Source organism: Rousettus aegyptiacus, unplaced genomic scaffold (genome assembly GCF_014176215.1).
Source record: "Rousettus aegyptiacus isolate mRouAeg1 unplaced genomic scaffold, mRouAeg1.p scaffold_m13_p_3, whole genome shotgun sequence".
Taxonomy (NCBI): Eukaryota; Metazoa; Chordata; class Mammalia; order Chiroptera; family Pteropodidae; genus Rousettus; species Rousettus aegyptiacus.
This window is the reverse complement of record NW_023416306.1, coordinates 136,834,915-136,858,601: the sequence shown is the minus strand read 5'-3', so window position 1 is coordinate 136,858,601 and position 23,687 is coordinate 136,834,915. Positions and strand designations below refer to the sequence as shown.

Here is a 23,687-nt window from a genome sequence, read left to right as displayed (position 1 = left end):
TGGGAGAATTAAATGAGACAGTGCACATAAAATGCTCATAAAATGAGTCTAGCACATTATAGAACACACGCAATAAATGTCAGTGCCCACAGCCTCCCTACGTAGCAAAAAGACTGATTAAAATAAAAAGCATTCACTTTTTCTGAACTGATAACGCCCAAGTGAAACACGAGCTGCCAAAATGGCCGCTCTGCATGCTCTTCCTGCCTGCAACAGTGCTGTTTTCACAAAGTAATTCTGGACCATCCCTGTCGGGAATGTCCTCAGGGCTGTTTAAAATATATAGACACGTAGGTATTGTTATTGGTGGCAAATCTTTGTCCTTCTAGAGTGATTCGTTTTTTCATTAGAATTTGTCATTTCGAGCCAAATCTGATGAAAAGGGAACATAATCAAGAGGGATGTCCCTCATCCAAGCTTCATTTTTTTAAAAAACAATTTTTTTTTTTAAACATAAAAGTCTCATTCGTTCATTGTCATACTTGAACTGTTAGCCTCTATTCACTTTTGAGACAGAGAATGCTAGGAAGGAAAGAAAGAAGAAAAGACCAAGGGTTTGAATAGAAAGAAAATGGGAGGAGAGAGAAAGGCCAAAAGTGAAAAAACAAGTCAAGGCAGAGAAAATCGACCCAGCTTAGAAACATCACAGAGAAATCAGCCTTGTAGTCAAGAGATGTTAATTATAGTTTGCTTTTTAAGACATAACTCATACTACTATTTGTTTTGTAAAAGGGGGAGAAGGGTTCATAATGGGCTATAATAAACTTTCCAGCCAAGGCTAGATCGTTTTTTCCCTCTGCTCTGAGAAAAAAATGTTTAGTAAAATACCTTAGCCTTTTGAAAAATTGAACCAGTTTTTAGAACATGTATTTTACTTTTTCCTGCATATTTTGGACAGTCGTTCCCCACCTGCTCACTTCTTTGCTCTTGTCTCCTCAAGGCTCCTGGACAAGCAGGGGCTTGAGGATGAGGACTTGTGGGAAAGGAAGGAACACGGGAGCTCTCTTATGTGAATAACGTGATTAGCAGAAAGTATAAAGGAGGCTTCTTCCCCTGTTCACAAAGCAGATTTTCTTTGGAAGCTGGCAGAGCTCCCAAACAATTTGCTCTGGGGACAGACTCTGGCTAAACTGCTGCCAGTGCTGGGCTCTGGGGCCTCCTGATTGATGAGTTTGGGTGGTCATGGGCAGGGAGCACTAAAGAGGCATGAAATGGGGGAAGGACTTTGTGGGGAGCACAAGGCAGGGCTGGCTTGGGTCACAGAGCAGCAGGAGATGCAGCTGTGAGCACAGAGCAGGCTGGGCGCTCTCCTGTCCACCTCAGTGCTCAGGCCCTCTGGTTATTGAACCAGCCATAGGAAGGGCTAAGGGGCTAGAGAGGGGAGAAATTGGCTCCAGGAGCCCAAGTGGTCACAATGTAGGATAAGGAGTAGGAAGGATGAGGTGACCCTCATGGGCTGGTCAAGGGCTCAGGCTGTTTTTCAAGCTGCACGAAGCAGCTTAGAGGGAGAGTAGCCCTGTTTTCCAGCATCAAATAAGTAGTGTCTCTTGACTTCCTGCCTGGTCCAGATGAATGACCTAGCCATCATGTGAGTTTGGGGAATGAACCAGAAGCAAATATTGTTGCCACACTCCCTAGATCCTGCATTAAGCATCGTCACCAAGTAATGTCCAGCCTACCCCTTGTGGCCTCCCCTGGGTGGTATTTTCAACAAATACTCACTTGGAGTACTTCTAATTGAACTAGAAATCAGCAGGCACATGATGAACTAAAATCTGCTGGTGGGGAAAGGAAGGGAGGTGGAAAGAGCAGAGGCTGTCAGCTTTCGAAGCTACTGTCAACTTCCCTGCTAGGTTTTAGCTCAGCCAGGCTGGGATTCCTGATAGGGAGACTTTTTAAAATTATTTTCCCCTGTAGTAGAATTTTGAAAAGGTCTATGGCCATGAATTATTCAGGGTCACGAGCTGATTTAGCTCCTAGTGTCTTCCAGATATCCTCCAATGGATTCTTGGCTAGCTTGGGTATTAAAAGAAACGGTAAGGGACACATATGCCTTCCTGTTGCCCTAAATGCCCACTGGCCAGGCTGCCCTGAGGCTACTGCGAAGCTGAGAACCGGTAGTCAAGGTGAGCTAGCTGCACTGCTGCTTTCTGCTCTCTTCGCTCTATCTCCTAAATAGCAGAGTGAGTGAGTGAGTGAGTGAGTGTGTGTGTGTGTGTGTGTGTGTGTGTGTGTCTCATTATACAACTAATTCCTGAGTGGTTCAAAAAATTCAAAAATGCAGAAAAATGTAAAGAATACCACCACCTGGGAATGAGCGCAGTTGACATGATAGTACATATTCCTTGAGATTTTTTCTGTGCTAATATTTTGAAGTGAGATTATAGTATGCATATATTATTATAACTTTTTTCACTCTACAATAGATCATACATATTATTCTTTCATGTTAATAAGTATATATCCAAATTATCATTTTTAGTAAGTAAAACTAACTTTACTTTCTTTATCTGTGTGTTTCCTGGTCAAAGATAGGACAACTACATTGTAAACAAAGTAAGAAAATAAAAACTTAACTTGCAAAGATCCCAGAAACAGATCATTTTTAATGGCTGTTTAATAATCCAGGATAAAAATGTGCTGTGGTTTATTTAATCAATGGTCTGTGGTTAGATATTTTAGATGTCACTGGGTTATTGGTTATAGAAACAAGGATCTTTATATAAACATCACCGAATCCTTGTCAGATTATTCACTTAAGATGAATTCTTCAAAATGGAATTGTTGGGTCAAATCCCATCATCTTTTTAAAGAAGAGCAAATAACTAAGTTTAATACATACAAATGTAAAATCCCATCATCCTTTTAAGGGCTTTGATGCATCCTATCAAAATTTTCCTCCGGCATGTGTCTACTAATATCCCATCTTTCCAGCAAGAAATAAAACTGCCCGTGTTCCTTCCTGACTCTCAATACTGGGCATTATGAGTCTTTTTCATCTTTTGCAGTCTGATGGTTGTAAATGAGTTTTTCATTTGCTGTTTTAATTTGGTGTTCATTATTTTCTCTTCTCTCTCCCGTACCTACTGTCATCTCTTGGAGCTCTTTTTCAATCAGCATCTCCCCTCATTCAGCAATGAACATTAACGGAGCACTTCCTGTGTGGGGTCACCATGCTAAACAGGAGCAGCTCTGTCTATAGGGCTCGGGGTGGCCTAGGGGAGCTGGAGAGAGCATCGTAGAGGAGGTGATATTTACATGAGGTTTGATGAAATGGCGAGAGCAGGAAGGATAGGAAAAGGTCATTTAATGCAGAGGAAGGAGCATAAGCAAAGCCACTACGGCCCATGTTTCGGTGTGGCCAGGAGGCGAAATAGGTGGAATGGTCAGACTGAGGTGGGCTCTGCATACTGTAGTGTTTAGAGTTTATGGGAGAATGATAAGATTTGTGTTTAGAAAGTTAACTTTGGCAGTGGTGGGAAGGAGGAAATAAAGTAAGGAGAGAGACAGAGCCAGAAAGACCAATCAAAAGACCATTAAAGTAGTCTGTGTGAAGAAGCTGAGAGTCAGAGAGAAGTGAGGAGCAGTGGAGATGTGAAAGAGAAACGGATGAGTTGAAATTTTCAGGACTGCTGACTGTGCAGGGAAAGCGCGAGAGTTCAGAAGACTTGGAGAGGAAGAGAAGGTACGAGTTGGGACAAAAAAAAGAAGATGGAATCAGTTTTGAACATGCTACATTTAAGGCACCCACTGGACTTTAGATGGAAATATCCAAAGGGAAATAATAAATATGAATTTGAGACTCTGGAGAGAGGTTGTGGCTGTGGGTACCTATTTGAGAATCACTGGCACTGAGAAGCCACACACTGATTGCCAGGAGCACTTCCTCAGCCACCATCCAGGCCTGACATCCTCTATTCTAGACAACTTCTTTGTCTTTGTCCTTGACCTGTGAGCCCCCTTCCTTTCTATCCAAGGTGCCCAGTTTGTTATGAGAAAGAATGGATCTCAATGTAGCCAATTCATATAAAAATTGGAAAAGTAAGCTATTTATGTTATGGTACAAACGATAAGCATTTTTTAAATAAAAGTATGTTTTAACATAAAAAAAAGTAACTCCTTAATGGGATGATGGCAACTTAGGGACAAAAAGCCTTTCTAAGCTCTCTCAAGACCAACCAACAAAACACCATCCAACCCTGCCTCTTAATAGGGGCTCTGTCCCTGCTAGAGATCTGAAATGCAAAGGCATGGTCAGCCACTAGAAGAATGATTCATCCCTTGAATTTGCCCAGAGACAGTGCTCCACAACCTGAGCCTGGTTTAAGCCGTGGGACCTGAAGAGGAACAAGAGGTGTGGTGCCCTCCCATTGGCTGTGTGGCTTCTCAGCTACAATTTGAACGGCTCAATTAAAAGGACAGGCAGCTGCTGTCTAAATCTAAATAAAAACACTCGAAAACTAATCTGGGTAATTTTAGCCTACTCTGTCCTCCTCAGCATCTTAATAAATCTTTATCTAGAGAAACAAAAAGTGCTTTTGAGAGTCCTGCTGGGACGAAAATGTGAGTGAGTGGCAGTTCCCGGCTTCATTCTTCAGCAGCTAACATTCCAGCTCAGGAAAATCTGACCTGACTAGAAATGCCAACTTTTCCTTTAACCCTGTCTACTTCTCGTATTGGCTTCTTCTTTCTCTGGTGAATCAAATCAGAGATGCTTCCTGCTATCTGGTAATACAGCTCCAGCTGGGCCCACAGAATCGGACAGGAACCACCAACCACACACTGCTTCAGAACAGTCACACTCCATTTTGTGGCACATGAAGAATGAGTCTCACCCTCCAAAGCCAAGGAACAAACAGACAAAACCTTTATTATTTCAGTCGTAAAAACCTCACTGGAAAGGAGGTCATTTAATTAAAAACAGTATTTTGCTTGGGCCACATGACTTTCCCCTTTACAAATGTGGATATAATTAGCTACAAGTAAAAAAAGTAAAGGTTTCTTAAATACACTAGGAATCTGAACTGGAGAAATATAGCACAGAGAACACAGCCTAATCTGAGGTGCGCCATCATGAAACCAACGATGTGGGAATAAATGGCTCCTATCAAGTGCAAGTGCTGAAATTACACAGGATAAATCATAGCTAATGCTCTAGAATGCTTCCTGCTAGAAATGTCCAAAAGGCTGTTTACTAAAAATGATGCAAACAAACGAGGAGAGCTTAAGGCAGAAGGGAACAAGGCATGGAGAGATTCTAAATTTCTGTTCCCAATTTCTTATTTAGAACCTGGCATGTTTCTAAAGCCAAATTATTACAGTTTCTGGGTGGAAGAAATTATGTATGCTATGAAGGAGGAAAAAGGAAGCTCTTGAGAGCACAAGCCTCCTTAATAACAAGCCACTCTGATAAGCTACCAAGTTTCCCATAAGGATCTGTGGCAAAAACCCCTGTAACATCAAAGAAAAAATTGCTTCCTAATTTAGGCCAACACTTCTGAAACTGTTGACACTTGCAATAGAAATTAACCTAGAAACAGCTGACTTCATCACTCACTGTATAGGCTTCCAATTCAGGGTGCTTAAGTGTGTGACTCACACCCATCAATGTATATACAGCATTCTCTATGGCCTCCATGTTTCTTTAACCTCATAAATCTTCTTCCTCTGTTAACTGAAGACACATTAATTACCCAGGCCTTTCTGTGTTCATACAAACAAAAACTAATCCAACACCATTTGCGTGGCATGGATCTTGCCCATTCAAAACGTTTCTCTTAACGTTCACACTACGTTGTACTGCTTCCACCTTAGTTTATATCTTTAACATTTCCCCATCGCTTCCCAAAATGTGTAACTGCCAAAACCCTTTAGAGTACAACTCCAGCAACATTTCAGCAGATTTTAAAAGACACCATTGTGAATGCGAGCTGCTTCTTTTTCTCACCCTGCAAAGTTGGCGCGTTCACATATCATACATTTTGATGTGGCAGCAGCAGAACCAGAGTGACTATTTTCTGCTGGGACCTGTGTGTCCAACACCAGCATGGCAGGAGCCCTGCCAAGGTTTTGTGAGGCACAGCATGCTCTCTGGCCAGCGTTCAGGATCATCAAGCCATTATTTCCACAACACATGAGAGTATTTCCAATTGAACAATCTCAGTTCAGGTATAAGAATCAAGTGAGATCAAGTGGAGAAAAATGCCTTCCTGTACATCGGACCCGATTGGGCAAGCTAGTTGCCAGAGGAAAGGGTCCTAGAAAAACAGTTCATACAGAAAACCCAAAGGATCAAACATTTGAAAAGAGCATACTCAGACTCGGGAATGCTGCCCTGCTTTCTTCCGCACTCCAGGCCTTGTTCTCCCCTGCTTTCATTCTCTCCTCTGCCTTCCCTGCAGTATATAGCTGGTTGTGGGACAATGATTATGAACATGGCCCTCATGGCCAGGCTGCCTGGGTTTGGGCCTTGACTTTAACTCTTATTTGCTCCATGACCTTGGGCTGTTGAGTGGTTTCTCTGTGCTTCATTTCCTCATCTGGGAAATGGACTGCTTTGAGGATGAAATGAGATGACACAGCTGAAGCTTTTTGCACAATGTCCGACACATAATATATCCTGTCCCATCTGTTCAACTGGAGTTCTAGTTAGAGCCTGACTAGAACAAGCATAGATGGGTTTTTCCAAATGTAAAGTAAAATCAGCTTTAGAACCAAATTCCAATATCTGCCTGTGAGACTTTGGACAGAATCAGAGCAGTATTACTAGGCTAAAAAGTGCTTTATGTATAAATCACCTATATAATCCATAAGATACCTATAAGAGACAGTGTGGTAGATTTACACTAGTTATACTCCAACCAGTCATGCCTCCCAGGACCCATGCTCTTGTGCAATTAGTTTCCTCTCATACTGACCCTGGGCTAGGTCATGAGCTTACTTTGGCCAATACAATCAGCAGATATGAGATTAGCAGAGGCTTCGTAAATTCTTAGACATTGAACTTTGTACCCTTCGAATGCTGCTGCCACCATGCGAGAAAGTCTAGCCTCCTTAAGGATGAACAAGCCTAAGAAGAGAGAGAGGCCCAGCTGTCTCAGCCAAACTCAGCCCCTAACTGATCTTCAAGCCGAGGGAAGCTGCATGAATAAGCCTAGGCAATACCAGTGATGAAACTAGCTCATCAACTCGCAGAATCATGAGAAATAATAAATTGTTGTTTTAAGTCACTAAGTTTTAGGGTCATTTGTTATTCTACAATGAGCAAACAAGAGAAGTTGGTCAGAGGGTGCTGTCATCACAAAAACTTACAACATGTGGTAGTGCCTTTGGTACCAGATGTTGGGCAGAGGCTGGAAGAGCAGAGAGGAAATCGTTCCTGGAGGCTGGGAAAAAAAGCAACACTTGCTTTGCTGAAACAATCAGCAAAACTGTCATCTGCAGTAATTTGTAAGGTAAAAAATATATCTAATAAATCTGTGGGCCTGGCTAAAGAGATTTCCAGGCAGGTTGATGGAAGCACCGATGGATTTTTTAGCTTTGTATAGTAAGGTACAAGAAGAGAGATGGATGGGGTAAAGCAGGAAACACTGAGTTCGCAGGCAGAATTTAGAGGAAATTGAAAGGTTTAGGATTTGCTGGGTTGGAAAGTAAAACTGTTTCTCATGTCCACTCTCTCCAGCTGGCAAAGGATTCTCAAAGGTAAGAAATGGTCTCAGGGTAAAGATGAATAAAGGATGTGAGTATAAGATGCTTTATTAAGACCTCTAAAAGACTTCAGAAAGTGCTGAATAGACCCTCTCAACTGGACAAAAGCCTTTCAAAGATTTGTAATCTAATCCCAAAATAGTTCTGGGTAATCAAGCGGGGCTGCCCAACATAGTAACGGCAGTTACCAGCCACGCGTCACTCTCGGGCACCTGAAATGTGGTTAGCCTGAATAAAGATGTCCTATAAGTGTAAAATATACCCTGGATTTCAAAAACCTAGTATAAAAAATGTAAAATATTTAAATTTTTATACTGAGTACTTGTTAAAATGATAGTTTGGATATATTGAATTAACCAAAACATATTAGAATTACTTTCACCTGCTTCTTTTTACTATTATTTAAATTGTGGCTCTTAGAATTAAAAAACATACATATGTGGTTCACATTTGCTGCTTGCATTGTATTCCAATTAGGCAGCACTAATGTAGAGAAAGAATTGTGGATGTACATTTTGTCTAATGGATTGAAGAATAATGAGATACACAGAAAACCCATATAGTTTTTCAAGGCGTTCTATTGGAATGAAGTATAGTTTAAAATGACAGGAGACCCCTAGGCTCCCAACTTTCTATAGTCACAATGATGAGATGAGATGCAGGATGAGAAAGCAGCTTAGCTGCAAATATAAACTACTTATTTTCAAAAAGAAAAGATATCTCAGAAGACAGAACCGAGAACTCAGAGGGTTGAGTCAAGACAGAAATAGACTCTAATCAAGGAACACTACATACTTGAATAGGAGAACCAGATATGTGCCCAGACAGATTACAGAATTGCCATGGACCAATTACTTTTCTTGCCTCCTATTACTCTAATTTTGAATGGTTACTATGTCTCTGTTTTGAACTTGTATGTTGGGTATATCTTTTAGTTTATAAGCAGAGTTTGGATGAAATAAACAGAGCCCAGGACTTGCTAGGTTGAAAGCAACCTGGATCTCTGGTTGAAGAGTTGCTACACACGAGAAACCTTATCTTTGTCTGAACCAGATACAGATCACAAGATCCTGGACCTTGAGCTTGATATGCTCATTGAATGAGACTTCGGGGGTTGTGGGATGGAAGAGTATATTTTACATATGGGAAGAATTTAAATACGTGTGGTCCGAGGGTAGACTTTATAGATTAAAAATGACCACACGCTATTTACAAATATTCTCATTAAGAGGCAGAGCTTATTCCTCCCACTCTTCGAATCACGGCTGCCTTTTTACTTGCTTTGTCCAATAGAATGTGGCAGAAGTGATGTTCTGCAACTTTCAAGTCCAGACCTCAAAGGCCTGCCTGCTTCTATTCTTGTCCTTCTGGTACACTGAGAATACCACACTGTGATAAAGCCCACAATGAAAGACCACATGGAGAGTCCCAGCCAATCCAGCTATTCCATCCAGTCCTATTTGAGGCCCTAGACATGAGCATGTCACCTTGTTAATCTGCAGCTGACCACAGTCACATGAGTAGGCCCAGGAAAAACTAGCATAACTACTCAGCCCCAAGAACTGTGAGAAATAAACCATTATTATTTTCAGCCACTATTTTTGGAGTGTTTTATTCTACAGATTAACTGATATCTAGTCATGGTCTAATAGGGAATAAGAGTCGAGCAGATGGGACAGGTTTCCTGGCAGAGGTGTGACTTGGGATTCATGCTGCCACCATCATGTTCTTCATCACACGGGCCTCGCTAGAATGCTATTCATGACATGGAAGTGGGTTTCCTCTGGAGCAAGTTATTCAAGAGAAGGAGAAAGTGACCAAAATGGAAGCCACAACATGTTTCATAACCTAATATCAGAAGTCTGTAATAGCATACCATCACTTCTCCTGTATTCTACTGGACACACAGACCAACCCTGACAGAATGTGGGAGGAGACTACACAGGGTACCAGTGTCAGAAGACAGGGATCATTAGGGGCCACCCTGGAGGCTGGTTACTGCATAAATCAATCAATGAATAACTATTTCATATCTGAGTCTTCATTTCATGAATCTTAAAAGGCTTATTTTTCCATATCCTCTATTACCTCTCTGACCTACTTGTTTATTCTGGGTTCTTTACCTATTTCTCTTTACTTTTCAACTAATTCCATACCTGTTATCATCCTCTTCAACTTCACTGGGCCATACAACCTGGCATTTTGAGTCTCCATTACACTGACTGGAGGCAGTTACTGCAGTTAGCTTGCTCAGTGTCAGTTCTCAGTTAGAAGGCTCAGTAATGGGAAGAAAGACACTCAAAGATCAGTATCCCCAAAACTTTTCAAGAGGAGAACTATAAATGAATTCAGCTCAATGAAGAGCAGGCCAGACTGGAACTGCAAGGTAACAAGTTCTTGTGTTTGTTGCTAGTGACTGTGAGGATTCTGAGGAAAACAATCTGGAAATCTGTTATAACAGCTAAAAAAATTGTCATACTATTTGACTCGGTAATTTCCTCTTTGGCGAACATACCCTCCCAAAAGGAAACCAAAAAGAAAAGAGTGAAGTTGTATGCTTTGAACCATGTCGAATGCTCAATAATAAGGAATTGACCCGCGTAACAGGACCAAAAACTCTGTCAGCATAAATGACAAGTATGTCATTTTATTGACATTGACCTGTGTCTATGAAATAAAATCATGTGAGAAACCTAAAGTAAATAAACACATATTGCTAAGATCATGGTTTGAAAAATCAAAAGTGATAAAAATGGATTACTGTTGATTAGGGATTCAAATCTTGGGACTTAAATTTTTGCATGTGTACGTCATTTCCCCAGGAAGTCGGCTATCTTTGGGATGAGTAGGAAACTATCAAGCCTTAATAGGAATTGATTTCAAAAAACAAGCAGCACTCACTGAGCTTTGGTTTTCTCAACTACCAGATAGATGCCACATATCTCAATCCCAGGATCGTGAAGATTAAATACGATGAACCATCTGAGCACACTCTGTCCACTGGGAAGGGGTTTATATACCATGTGACCTAGTGGAGGCAGCATGGAATAAGGGAAACAACCCACACTTTGAATTCTGCCCCATGTTTGCAGTCCACCTTCATCATGCTTAACTTTTTCTAACTTAGCTTCTTCGACTGTAAATGGGCCTTTCTACTCTGCCAGATTCTGTCAGGATTAAATGTTGCATCTTTGTAAAGAGGCTGGTAGAGTACCCGGCATATAGAAGGTACTTGATTAATATTAGTCCCCTTCTTTTTTGTTGTCTCAAACCTCCGAGTCTCTCATTCTCTTCAAATAATTATAATGCAAGACGAGGAAACCTTTTAAAACTGGAAATAGGCAAATTTCAAAGAAGGTGATACTTCACTAATTTCTTGCCAAGTCACACAATAAAGATAGTTCGTAAGAAGTCTAAGGGACTGGGATTTTGTTACACTGCTCAAGTTAACCAAAGGACCATCCAATGGTCTTGGTGTGGGGCTGACATGAGCCCTTCCCTAGTCTTGTGAGACAAGATTCATATTACAGAAAAGTTTGCCTATAGGATGAAAACAGGAAGGGTTTCAAGAAGTGAGAATACCATCTCAGAAACGAGCCTATGACATGACTTATAAATTGTGAAGCCCAAGGATAAACAAACTACGAGCTTTCCAAACTTCCTCAGAGCAGTTTCAAACAGGTATTAGGAGTGATGATTAATAAAATAGAGACCGTCCCTAAGGAGAACTCCTCTTGTTTGCAGGTAGGCTCTTGGGGATAGATTAGCTGAAAGTCAAGGAAAGGAAAAGAACAGGTTATGGACACTCTCTGACTCCTTTTAAGGCTGCACTCTGTCTCCAAAACACCAGCACAGTAGAAGCAGAACATATGGTCCTTTAGAATTAAAGTCAGCCCCAAATAGCAAGGACGGAACAGGATGCATGGCCCTTGCTTATAAACAAAGTCCGAGATAAATGTAGGCTGCCAGACCTCAAAGGGAAGTATGACAGACCACTTGCAGAGAGAAGCCACAGGCAGCAGGGCCAGCCCTTTGGTCTCCCTGGTGGTCTTCGGCAGACCTTTCCAGAGGCAGTGTGGAAGAGTGGGGATGCTAAGAGGTCTAGAAAGGCATCTGCCTAAGCATCCTCCTCGTGAGTTCATATAGTCTTCTTTCAACCAGGCCAGTGTTCAAGCTAAACTTGATTGTTGTTCTCATCCCAGGCTGTGGTTGAATGCTTTGGAGTCAGGCACTTAGATGTTAATCACCAGCAGCAGATAAATAGCTAAGATTCAACTTCTTTGTCTGTATAATGGGGATACCAGTAGTCCCTACCTCAAAGGGATCTATAAAGAATCAATGAGATCAGGTATGTAACGCTTTTAGCACAGTGCCTGGCACATAGCCAGTTGTCACCAATGTTAGGTGCTATTATTATTTTCATGGTGGTGGTGTTGTAGGTTTCATCCTCTGCTTTGTTATTTTACCTATGGTAGCATTTCTCACCAGAACTGGAAGACATGCAGAGGTAAGGGACAATGACAAACCAAACTCAGACATTGTCCAGAGTGGGGCATGGTGTTATTTATATCAACCAAGAGAAGAAGCAGCTGTAGGGAAGAAGTGAAAAGGAAGAGCATTTACTGGTAATGCGGTGACATGTCTATCTATTAACCTCATCTCTAGTCTGCCTCAAATTAGCCGAGGGGCCAGCTGGAGGAGAAAGGAAAGGGCCCAGGGCTAACTTGCAAGGAGGTTCAGTCCTGATCGAAAATGAAAAAGACGGTTCCCTGGGAGAGATACCTAGAGATACCTGCCCACTCCCACCCCAGCACTTATTCCCACGGGGGTTTCGGGAGAGAGCAGAGCAGAGAAGGCATTGCTCCTGCCTTACAGACTTTGTGGCTCCAGGCCAGGCTACCAGTCAGGGACCGGCACCTCGCTCTCACCCAGGGAACTGAGGACTCACAAACAGGACCCAAACTTAACAGTAGTGTTCCACTATTCCTTGCCCTCAGAGAAATGGAATTCAAGGAAGCTTGGGAGGTACTGTTTATTTTCAACAGGATGTCATTTCCAACTGGAAGACAATATATATTTTTCCAGTAAGCTGGTACCCAAGTGGTTTAGGTAACAAGGCCACCTTAGGAGTCTCATTTACAGTAATTACACTAAAACTCTGTGTTTGTCTTTTTGTTGGTGACACTAACAGGAGGTAGGCAAATGTCACTGGAGAGGAAGTTCAGCATGATATTTATAGTCTAAGGCCTAGTACAGTGCCCAGAACACAGAAGGTTTTCTCTCTCTACGCCACCCCTCCCCCACCCCCCACCTTCAAAGGCAAATAATAGATAACCTCACTATTTGGTCATTTTCAAAAGTGATGTAATGACACAATTCACAAATATTTTCTCTGAGAATGAATTCTCTGGTTGCTGACTCACAAACTTAGTTTGCTTTTAAAAGTGACCTGAAAATTCTCATAAAACTTCATTTTGTTCTTTTCCATATTGCCTTTATTACTTCCTTCTATCACACATGCATCCTATTTTACTTTTAGAACACTTGGAATCTGATTATGACAAACTCTAACAGCTCATCATGTTCACTTTATGGTCTCTTATGTCATTTTACTAAGTTATATCCCTTATAAAGAAGTGCATGACCCCAAAATACATAAAAGTGTCTTTTTGCAACCCACAGAGTGAACATGTAACTGATACGAATATAACTGACATCTACTCAATATTTCTCAGACTCCTAATAATCTACTTTTAAAAAACTTAATGGTGCTGTCTACAAGAAGTCAATTGATAGGCTCCTGAAAAACCGAGAATAAAACAATGCATCGGAGGGGGCCTCCTGTCTTCAGGTCAGAGCACCATCTGTTTTTGTGAGTGTGCTTAACAAAGGTGATTGTGTGTCTAGAGGATGGAACACATACATATATAAACACGCATACTACAAGTGAAAATCCAGAGAACACATATGCTGTCTAATTCATTGAGACATAAGTTTCTTCCTGGCGCAGACTGCAATGGCTGTTATATTGGACAACGCAAGGCATACTCTCCCCGCAAAAGAAATCATGGAACAGGTTCTACGATAGTAGAATCAATTCTCATTAGTCTGTGGTGGGTTACAGGCAGAAATCATATTATTTAAATCATTTGGTGATCTACCATGCTCAATATACTGACATTTAACATCCAATTTTTCCTTAAAATTATATTTTCTGAAAAACAAAAGGCAAGAATCATTCTTTTCCTACCTGCTTCTGTAGCCACCAGAAACCAAGCTGCTGCTCTCCGAATGGGGAAGACTCCAGGGTTTAATCTTCCAACTCCCTTCCCTGGAACCAGAACACTGGAAAAAAAAAAAAACGCTCAATTGCTATGAGCAAGAAGATTGTTTTCTTCCAGCCTGTTCTTTCTTATTCCCATGACTTGTTGCATGTCAGAATAGAGTGCTTAAGAAAGGATGTCTGGGGAGAAAGAGATTGAGTTTGGGGGGAAAGAGAAGAAAGAGTCCCCAAGACAAGAGTTAGTTTATCCAATACCCTTCCTTTAAGAAGAGGAAAGCCCTCTTTTCAGCTTTAATTTCTCATAGAAGGTCTGCCGCTGCATTACTCACAGGTAATTACTACATTGCCCCTTCAAAAACAGCAGACATACTTTTTGGGTGAGCCTCCAGATTTTTGATGCGTGCCTGTACCTGTCCACAGGGATATCTCTGTGCCTGGGAAAATTGGGAAGGCAACAAGCCCACCTAAAGGGAGGACCTAGTCTAGGCCATTAATCAAGGTCTGGGCATAAAATATGCCACAAAAGATCAGAAGCTGGCATGAGCCCCTCCATCCATTGGGCATCCACCTCGCTCATGGGATCACCTGGTTAGGGCTTGAACTTCTTCCAAGTAGATGCACTTTGTTAAGCTTCAACTTGTTTCCCCAAAAATAAAAGGAGTAACAAGAATTACTATCACAGAAGGAATGTGGTTTTCTTACTTTGGGCAGTCAATGTAGGAGGGTCACGATGATAGATGTGCAATTATGGTTCCTTTGAGTTTAATATCATGAACTGCAGTGTTTAAGAAGACATTTCAATGACAAGTAAGGGTTATAGAGGCTTCATGTTTGATTCATTGCTGGTTTCCAAGAAGGCGGAGGTAACGAAGTAGAGAGGATAGAGCAGTAGGGCAGAAATCGGGAAAATTTGGTTCTACTGTTCACTATTGTAAGACCTGGTTTCCAAATAAGCAAAATGAGAAGATTGGGCTGGAAGATCTGCCCACTAATAGAGCACCCCTCTCGCTTTAACAGCTAGTCGGTCCACCTTATTCTTGCACCAACACTGGTTGTCCTGTGGGGTGTCACCCCTTCCTCTCAGCTGGTTTGGATAGGGTCGATACCATCCCCCTACTTTCTTTAGAAGTACACATGTGGCCAAGTCCAGCCAACTGAAATCACTGCTAGATTCAAAGATGGGTTCATGTTATCAGGATTCATCTCTGGGACTACTGCAGGGACAAGGCATTCTCATCTTGCTGTGGCTGCTAATCTGACAGAGCAGAGCACAGTGCTCCCAGTGGGCACCCTAGGAAAAAAGGGACTGCCTGACGATAAAGCCATTGCGGAGTAAAGCAGAACTTAGAGATGGCAAGAGACTAATTCCTAAGAATGTTATTTGAAGACTTAGATTCAGCCATGGCTGAAACCAGCATTTCCCTTGGATTTCCTAAACATTTCCTTTAGCTACTTCAGCCTGTTTCACTTAGGTTTCTAATGCTTGCCACTGAAAAAATTCTACCTCATATGAATCCCTTCCAACTGTCCTCTACACCTAACACTGCTGCTTTTTAACATTCATATCCACAATGATCTGGATGGCATGGGAATGCATAAGGCCAATAAATCAGTTTCCTTTGTGCTCTTGGAAAAAAAATTTTTTTAATAAGTTAAGACTGCATAGCAGAGAGATGTAGAAGTAAGGCAAATTTTGATGAAAGATTTTTAAATTCTTTATTCTTCTAACTAGAGCTCTTTGTAAAAAGAAAAAAAAATCAAATAATGCACAAAAGTGAAATGCACAAAGTGAAAATCCCCCATAATTTTACCTTCCAGAAATAACCATGGATAGATGGCATTGTAGTGGCTTGCTATTTATAGACCAGCAGCCTTGGCCTGAAGCTGTTTAGAAATACTGAACCTCAGGTCTCAATCCAGCCTTGCATTTTAACAAGTCCCCAAGTAATCTCTATTAAAGTCTGAAAAACAGTTTGAAAAGAACTGGCTTAATTCATAGTCCCCCAGAGATTCTTTTCATAGAGTCGCCAGCATTTTTTTCTACATATAATTTTTTGGCTTTTTACTTGACTGATTTTGTAAAGGAAAGGTATATAATGAGTCAGAAACAATGTACTTATATAATCAAAATCCTTTACAAAACATAAGTAATTCATTTACTGGGACAACATACAAATGATAAAAGGCATTGCAAACCCATCCTAGACCCTAGGACACTATACACACAGCAAACTATCCCAGGACACAACACAATAGAGCCTTGATTCTCCAACTTGAGAGTGCATCAGAATCACCTGGAGGTCATGCTGCCGGTCCCACGTCCAGAGTTTCTGATTTACCAGGTCTGGAGTGAAGCCTAAGAATCTGCATTTCTAACAAGTTCCTGGGTAATGCTGGCACTGATGGTCCCAGAACAATATTTCACCAGTATTTCAAAAATAAAAATGGTTTTAGACCACACACACACACATACACACACACACACACACACACCTATATACACATACACACACACTCTTGTACTATTCTGAAACTTGCTTTTTTTCACTTAATGCTATATCTGGGATATCTTTCCATGTCATCCATGTATCATTACATCATTCCTTTTAAAGGCTGCAAGGTGCAAGGTCAGAGATTGTGACTGATGTGACAGTAAATGTTAAATGACAAAAAAGAGAATCACTGGCATCTTCAACATAAAGACAAACATACCCACCACTGGAATCATCACCTCCGACATTAAATGAGCATCCTGTGTCTAAGTCTACAGATAAGCAAGTTCTGGACTGACCAGGAAAGCATTGTGCAGGTTCCACTGTAGAGTCAGTGGATTAAAGCACTGACACATTTGCTACACACAGCAAGTCCACCTGGGAACCCCTGGCACAGAGCCTGCTTGCCATGCTGTATGCAGCTAACACTAAGTAGTCACATGCCCCTCCTGAGTCTGTTCAGACTCCCAGAAAGAAAGTGAGCCATTTGTAACAAGGATGGACCTTGAGGACATTATGTTAAGTGAAATAAGTGAGACAGAAAAAGGTAATTACTATATATTCTCATTATCTATGAAATCTGAAAAACAAACAAACACACAAACAAAAAACTAATTCATGGACATAGAGAATAAATAGGTGGCTGCCTGAGGCAGTGGGTGGGGGATGGGAAAAATGAGTGCAGGGGGGTCAAAAGGTATAAACGTCTAGTTATAAAATTAATAAGTCAGGGGGATATAATGCACAGGATGGTGACTATAGGTAATAACACTATATTGCATATTTGAAAGTAGCTAGGAAAGTGAATCTTGAAAGCTGTCATCACAATAAAATAAATTCTGTAACTACATATGGTGATGGATGTTAACTGGACTTAGTGTGGAAATCATTTTGAAATATATATATATACAAAAATCATTATGTTGCACCTCGGAAGCTATTTCATTTAGAAAGAAAGAAAGAAAGAAAGAAAGAAAGAAAGAAAGAAAGAAAGAAAGAAAGGAAGGAAGGAAGGAAGGAAGGAAGGAAGGAAGGAAGGAAGGAAGGAAGGAGAAAGAAAGAAAGAAAAGAAAAGAAAGAGAGAGAGAGAAAGGGAAAAGAAAAGAAAAGAAAAGAAAGAGAGAGAGAGAAAATGAAAGGAAAGGAAGGGAAGAGAAGAAAAATAAGAAAATAAAGTGATCCAGCTTGAAAATATGGCTGGAACTTCAAGGGGGCAGGGTGGCAAAAATCAGATCTAGAATTCTGAGGCAATTTCTGAGAAGTACACTGATATGCTTCTTTAACAACCCCTCTGCTCAACTGGAGGTGCTTTCTAGATGTTTCCTATTGTTAAAATGCTCTGGGCTCAGACTTCTCCCCTCAGGAAACTTAACCTGCCAAAAAGGTTTTCCCTTAGTTAGAAAAATACAGCCATATAAATAAAATATATTCTGAGCTATTCCTGTGCTTCTATAGCTACACATGTAATCACCACCAACAAAGGAGTAGCCAATAACTAGTTTTAAACTCTGTAGGGAAGACCTCGTTTTGCTCATTCAACAAGCACGTAATACACCTACTATTGCCTGATATTGTGTTTGGTGTCTGGGATATAGATATTTAGAATACTTAGAAGGAAGGTACATACCATCAAGGATCCTAGTGTGAGAGACAGACAAGAAAATCAAGGATTAAGCCACCTGTGCTTACAGATGAGGAACAGATGTGTACAGAAGGGTATGCCTAACCCAGGTCGGGAGTCTTCGGAGATAGCTTCAAAATTGAAGATGGGGCTTGAGATAAGTATGAAAGGATGAGTCAGGCAGACTTGATGGAGCAGATGGTGCCAGAGAACAGAGGTAAAGAGTGTGGTGAGCTCAGAAAACCATAGGCTGTTAGTGTGGCTGGAGGGAAGCAAGCATTGGTGTGACGTGAGAAAGGGGATGAGGTGAAAGTCGGCTGAGAGATGAGATAAAGTCACTGCAGGATTGTCAGCAGAGATGCGAGCTGACCAGACTTGGAAGCTATGTGGAGATGGGAACAATACCAGCACCATGGAGCCTAGCTCGGAGGCTCAAGCAGCATCTAAGGCAGCAGTGCAGGAGCTGGGGCTGGCTGTGCGAGGCTAAGACAGGGAGAGATTCGACTGGGACTTAGGGGAGAGAATGCGTGAGACTTGAGGACTGGTTGAACTGGGGAGTTAGAGGTAACGGTGAAGGTACAGAATAAGGGCAAGGGGAACCTAGACTTATGCTTAGAGTAAAGAGCCAATACAGGCACAAAGAATTTCTAACAGGATTGAGTTAGGAGAGAGAATGGGATGGAGAAATAGTAAGCTATACTGCTCCTCTAACAATGTGTACTAGATTCAGAGTTTATCTTACAAAAACAAAAACAAAAACAAAAACAAAAACAAAACAAAAAAACATAAATTCCCCACAGAGTGAACAATTTAAGGTCCCTGTATAAATAGCGTTTCCCCAAAATTCATGCCCACTCAGAACCTCAGGATGTGATCTGATTCGGAAATGGGGTCTTGCAAATGAAATTAACATGAGGTCATACTGGATCCGTGTGAGCCCTAAGTCCAATGACTGGTATTCTTATGAGAAAGAAGAGAGGATACACAGAGACACGAAAAGAAGTTCACATGAAGACCCTTGCATACGCTAGGGTGATGTGGCTACAAAAGGATTACTGAGGGCCTCCAGCAGCCAGGAAGGTGCAAGGAAGAATTCTTTCCTCAAGCTTTCAGAGAGGGCATGGCCCCACCAACACCATCTGTAAGAAAATAAATTTCCATTGTTTTAAGCCACTCAGTTGGTGCTACTTTGTTATGGCAGCTCTAAAAAATGAAAAGTTTCCTGAAGTTTCAGTATTATTCAGTTTCCGGGTGGGTTTAGATCTGTTTAATTGGGAGGATGCTGTATCAAGCCAGGAAAATTCACACTTATTTTATGATTCACTGTTATTTCGTAGCAAGGCCCTGTGGGACATAGGTTGTTAGGTCTGAAGAAGGGGGATGTTCCTGGGGAACCAGGCCAAAATAAAGCCTCAGAGCAGGGTAATTCCAGAGAGCAAGGACATTAGGTGCCATTGACATTCACCAGGATTCTGGGAAACAGGGAAAATAGGTATTATTACCTCCATATTACAGATGAAGAAACTGAAGTTCCATACGTTCAGTAACTGTGTGAAAGTCGCACGGTTAATAAATGTTGGAGGTAGATACAGAAATCAGATTTTCTTACTCCTGGTCTAGGGGTTTTCCACGGGGCCATGTAGCCTCTGCCATGCTGTCTCTAGGGAATCGTCTTAGACGGGAGACAAGAAAGAAAAATGACATGATCAGCTATTGTCACGGAGGGGTTCTTTTATACAAGTAAAACTCTCAAATAACTAAAAGTATTCCTGTAAATACGTTTCTTTATCTTAACTATTTCACGTAGAAGTCTTTCCTGCCCTCTAAAACAAATTATACAAAAATGGTTTAATCTCCTCCCACTGGTATAAACATTCATCATTATTGATTCCTTTGTTAAGTTGCCTCAATTCCTTAAAAGAAATGGGCAGGAAAGCGCAGGTGCAAATTGTGGCGACATGTTTGGTGGCCCACACAGACATGCCCGTCACAGTATCTATGAACAGGAGAACCGCACAGCTAAGGGATCAAAGCTTCCATTTATTGGCTAAATATATGCCAGGGAATGTGCTAAGTGCTTTAATACATGCTCTCACGCAATCTTCCATCTCCCTATGATGTGACTATTTTTAATTCCCATATTATAGATGAGGAATCTCTGCCTTAGAGACCTTCTGGCACTCATCCTCATTCAAGAAACGTGAGGACATTAGACTAGCGATGACCACATACCTGAAATATACACCTGTTGAATAAGAATCAAACTCATAAACATCCATGTTTAAAGCCAGGAGTGAAGTCAGTCTTTCTGTAAGGACTCATGGAGAAAGGCTGTGTCCTCAACTGGCATGGCACGCTCTCAAATTTCTCAGCTCAAACTTCTCAAGAATAAATTATGAGCCACATGCTGCATTGGCTAATTTAAGTCTCATGTCAAGTCAACTCTGAAAAAACAAAAACAAAAAAAACTCACATAAGTGAGCTGTGATGCAGGAGAAAGGCCTTAGAGGCATCCTCCAGCCTCTCAAAGCTGGTGGTTGTTGAGAGGCCTGCTAAGACCTGCAGTCTCAGGCTTCTTAAAAGCCTACCATCCACAGATGCTTGAGAGCTTGGTTAAATACTTGACAAGATTATCAAGAAACCATGTGAGCTGTAATCACACTGTGTTCTGAGAACCTCTTAGGGCATAATCTAAATCCTCAGTTCATTTCTCTGAGGACAGAAACATCATGGGCAAACACAGGCCCAAGAAACTTCCCACCCAGGAAGCTGCTAAAGCAGCCCTTCATTACTCAGAGGGTAGCCACCTACTTCTGACTAGTGTCAGCTACAAACTCCATCTCATTGAGTGCATTTCTAAGTTTCAAAACTGCTTTGTTAAGTGGTGGACATTGAATTTAGGCAGGAGAGGGAACGCTGTGTGGCTATGAGGCACTGGCACCAATCATCCAACTCTATATTCCTTCTACCATGCAGAGGTTGGAAAGCTAAAAACTATATTTCCCAGGTTCCTTATAGACAGGATTTGGATTACAAATCAATCTTCTCAATTAGTACACCTGTGAGAGGTTTGAAAAATAGACATAAGGGAAGGATTGTTTTTCCTGCTGCTTCTACTGATGCTACTGGCAAACAGATTCGTGGAGGCAGGAACTTTTCTTCAGTAGGGTTTCAAAGTCCAGTTTTCAGCTGTGTGACTGCCGAGTGCTGGTCTGATGGTGATGACACTGGAGTTTTCCTGATTGTTTCTTTGCCTCAAAGGTGATGTGTTCTTCAAGTCAATAGTTCCATCAGTGAACTCCTGAAGAACACCCTGTTCCTGAGGCTGAGGGAGCGTCTCTTGGCAGGTCAGATGAACAAGCAATTCATTCTAGAAGTCATCCTGGAGTCCCAGCCTCATACCCCATTTTCCAGCCTTCCCAATAATTTTGAGATCTTCATAAAGGCATCTCATTTATGGATAGTTGCTTGCTGCTCTTTCTGTGAGGGGGTCCGCAGTCATGAACCACCTAGTTCACTATTATGCTATCTCCCTCTACAAATATATCAGATCACCGAGGCGCCATGACTCTTCATACTTCATTCACAATCCTCAGGAAGTCAATTTTACTCTCCCAAGATTTTGAATGTTCCTGAGTTCCTGTATTAAATTTCCTTCCGCTTAAGAAAGCTAAGTGGATTATGTTTCCAATGATTGGACCCTGACCTAGTTCAAACATAAGTCCTGAGTTTTTCTAGATATTTCTCAAAAGTTTTCAGACCCTCATTAAAATAGGGAGAATGCTATTGTATTTATTTACCTCTTACCCTTCAGCCAAACTTGGGTGTGGACTTTTGCAGTTTCCATAGCACCATGTGCTGGAGCTGGTTCCAAAAAGAGGCCATCATTTTGGGATTTGGTTTAAAAAATAAAGATAGAATTTTTAAATGGAAACGTTTACTTTTTTCATTCATCTAACAAAGATTTAATGAATATCTTCTATGTTCAAGGCACTATGCTAGACACCCAGGTGCTAAGGCAACATGGCATAATGGAAATAGTGTATGCTAGAAGGAGTTGATTTCTGGCTTTGCCCTATTCATATGGCCTTGGGCAAATTACCTAATCTTTCCAAACCTCAGTTTTACCATCAGGATTAATAGAGATACTAAGACTGTTCTAAAAGTTACATGAAACATAGGGGAAGTGTCCAAAACTACATGTAGCATGTAAAGTTGCTAAATAAATTTCAATCCCTTTCCTTTTTCCTAAAACATGTAAAGATGAAATTATCTTGATTGAAAAAATACATATTTTGAGCAGTCTTCAACAGCATTTTCTTATCATTTCCAAATCAAATTTTGTCGCCTCCCAGATTAAAATCCTCTCATGGTTTCCCATGGCACTTAGAACAAAACTTAAACTCCTTACAAGCCAACAGGGTCTTAACAAGCTCCTACCTAACTCTCCAGCTTCCCCTGGACATTTCGGCACAAGAACCCTTCTTCTGTTTATGCACCTTGACAAACTGATTCCAATCTCAGAGATGTTGCACCCGCCTCTTCCTATGTCTGGAACAGCCTTCTTCCGAGTCCTTTCATGTCTGCTTCTACTCATTCAGGTCTCTGTTCAAATGCCCCACACCTCCTCTCATTGATTCTCGAACACATCCCCCCTGCTTTAATTTACCATGACACTTGTTATCACCTGATATATTCTGGAGTATTTGTGTATCATCTGTCTCCCCCGGTTCGAATGCAGTGCACGTGAGCGGGGACCGCCACTTTCTTGTTCACTACTACATCCCATGTGTTCAGAAAAGCATCCAATAGAAGAAAACATGTGGCAAGTATTTACTGAATGAATGAATGAATCTTTCAATCTAAACATCTCTGAAGAATAGTATTCCCGTGTGTAACTATACTAAAATATATTTAAAAATTTTAAACCAGAACAGGAAGAAACGTCACCAGAATGCATTAAAATTCAACCACGCAAACAGAGCATGTTTCTCCAGAGTCCCTTCCTCAACAGCCTCTCCGTGTTTTCCAGATATAGTTGTATTATGCCTATGTCTGTTTTTCCAGTTCTCACTTTTCATAAGAATTTTTGTGGCATTCTTAAAGTTTACTATTCTTAGCGATTTTCAATGAGTAAAAATGTAGTAAAAGACAGTTCTGACTTCCTGGTAAATAGAGGGCATGGGAACACCCACAGAGTCCTTTTCCAGCTTGGCCTGAGGCTGTTTAAACTTTATTCTAGAAACATGAATTGAGGAGCCTCTCCACTGACCTTGGAGGGAGTACGTGGCCTTCAATCAAACTCGGGTGTGGGCTTTTGCAGTCTCCATGGTACCATGTGCTGAGGCCAGCTCTTAAAAGAGGGCCTGCATCCTGCCATGTGCCATGACTTAGGCCCCAGTCATCATTTCAGGTGGTCAGCAAATGGCTCTAGGAAACATCTGGATTTGAGCCCAATGTAGGTAAAGCTAGATAAGTCTACTGAAGGCAGTATCTCTTTTATGTCGCGGAAAGCACCAATCAAATTCAGACTGCCATCCTTTGCTAGACATGTTTTTCTTTTCTACACATAAATGATCCCTGT

At 41.3% G+C, this 23,687-nt stretch overlaps 1 long non-coding RNA gene across 1 annotated transcript in view; it reads right to left on the bottom strand.

The window, feature by feature from the left end:
• The window catches only part of LOC107521614, a 157,250-nt gene that overhangs the window by 18,640 nt on the left and 114,923 nt on the right, over positions 1-23,687 (bottom strand). Inside the window, exons 5-7 of the long non-coding RNA XR_004950119.1 lie at positions 20,336-20,547; positions 19,606-19,775; positions 13,958-14,052 (exon numbers count right to left, since the gene is read on the bottom strand). This is a non-coding gene — a long non-coding RNA (uncharacterized LOC107521614). The remainder of the gene's footprint in view (positions 1-13,957; positions 14,053-19,605; positions 19,776-20,335; positions 20,548-23,687) is intronic.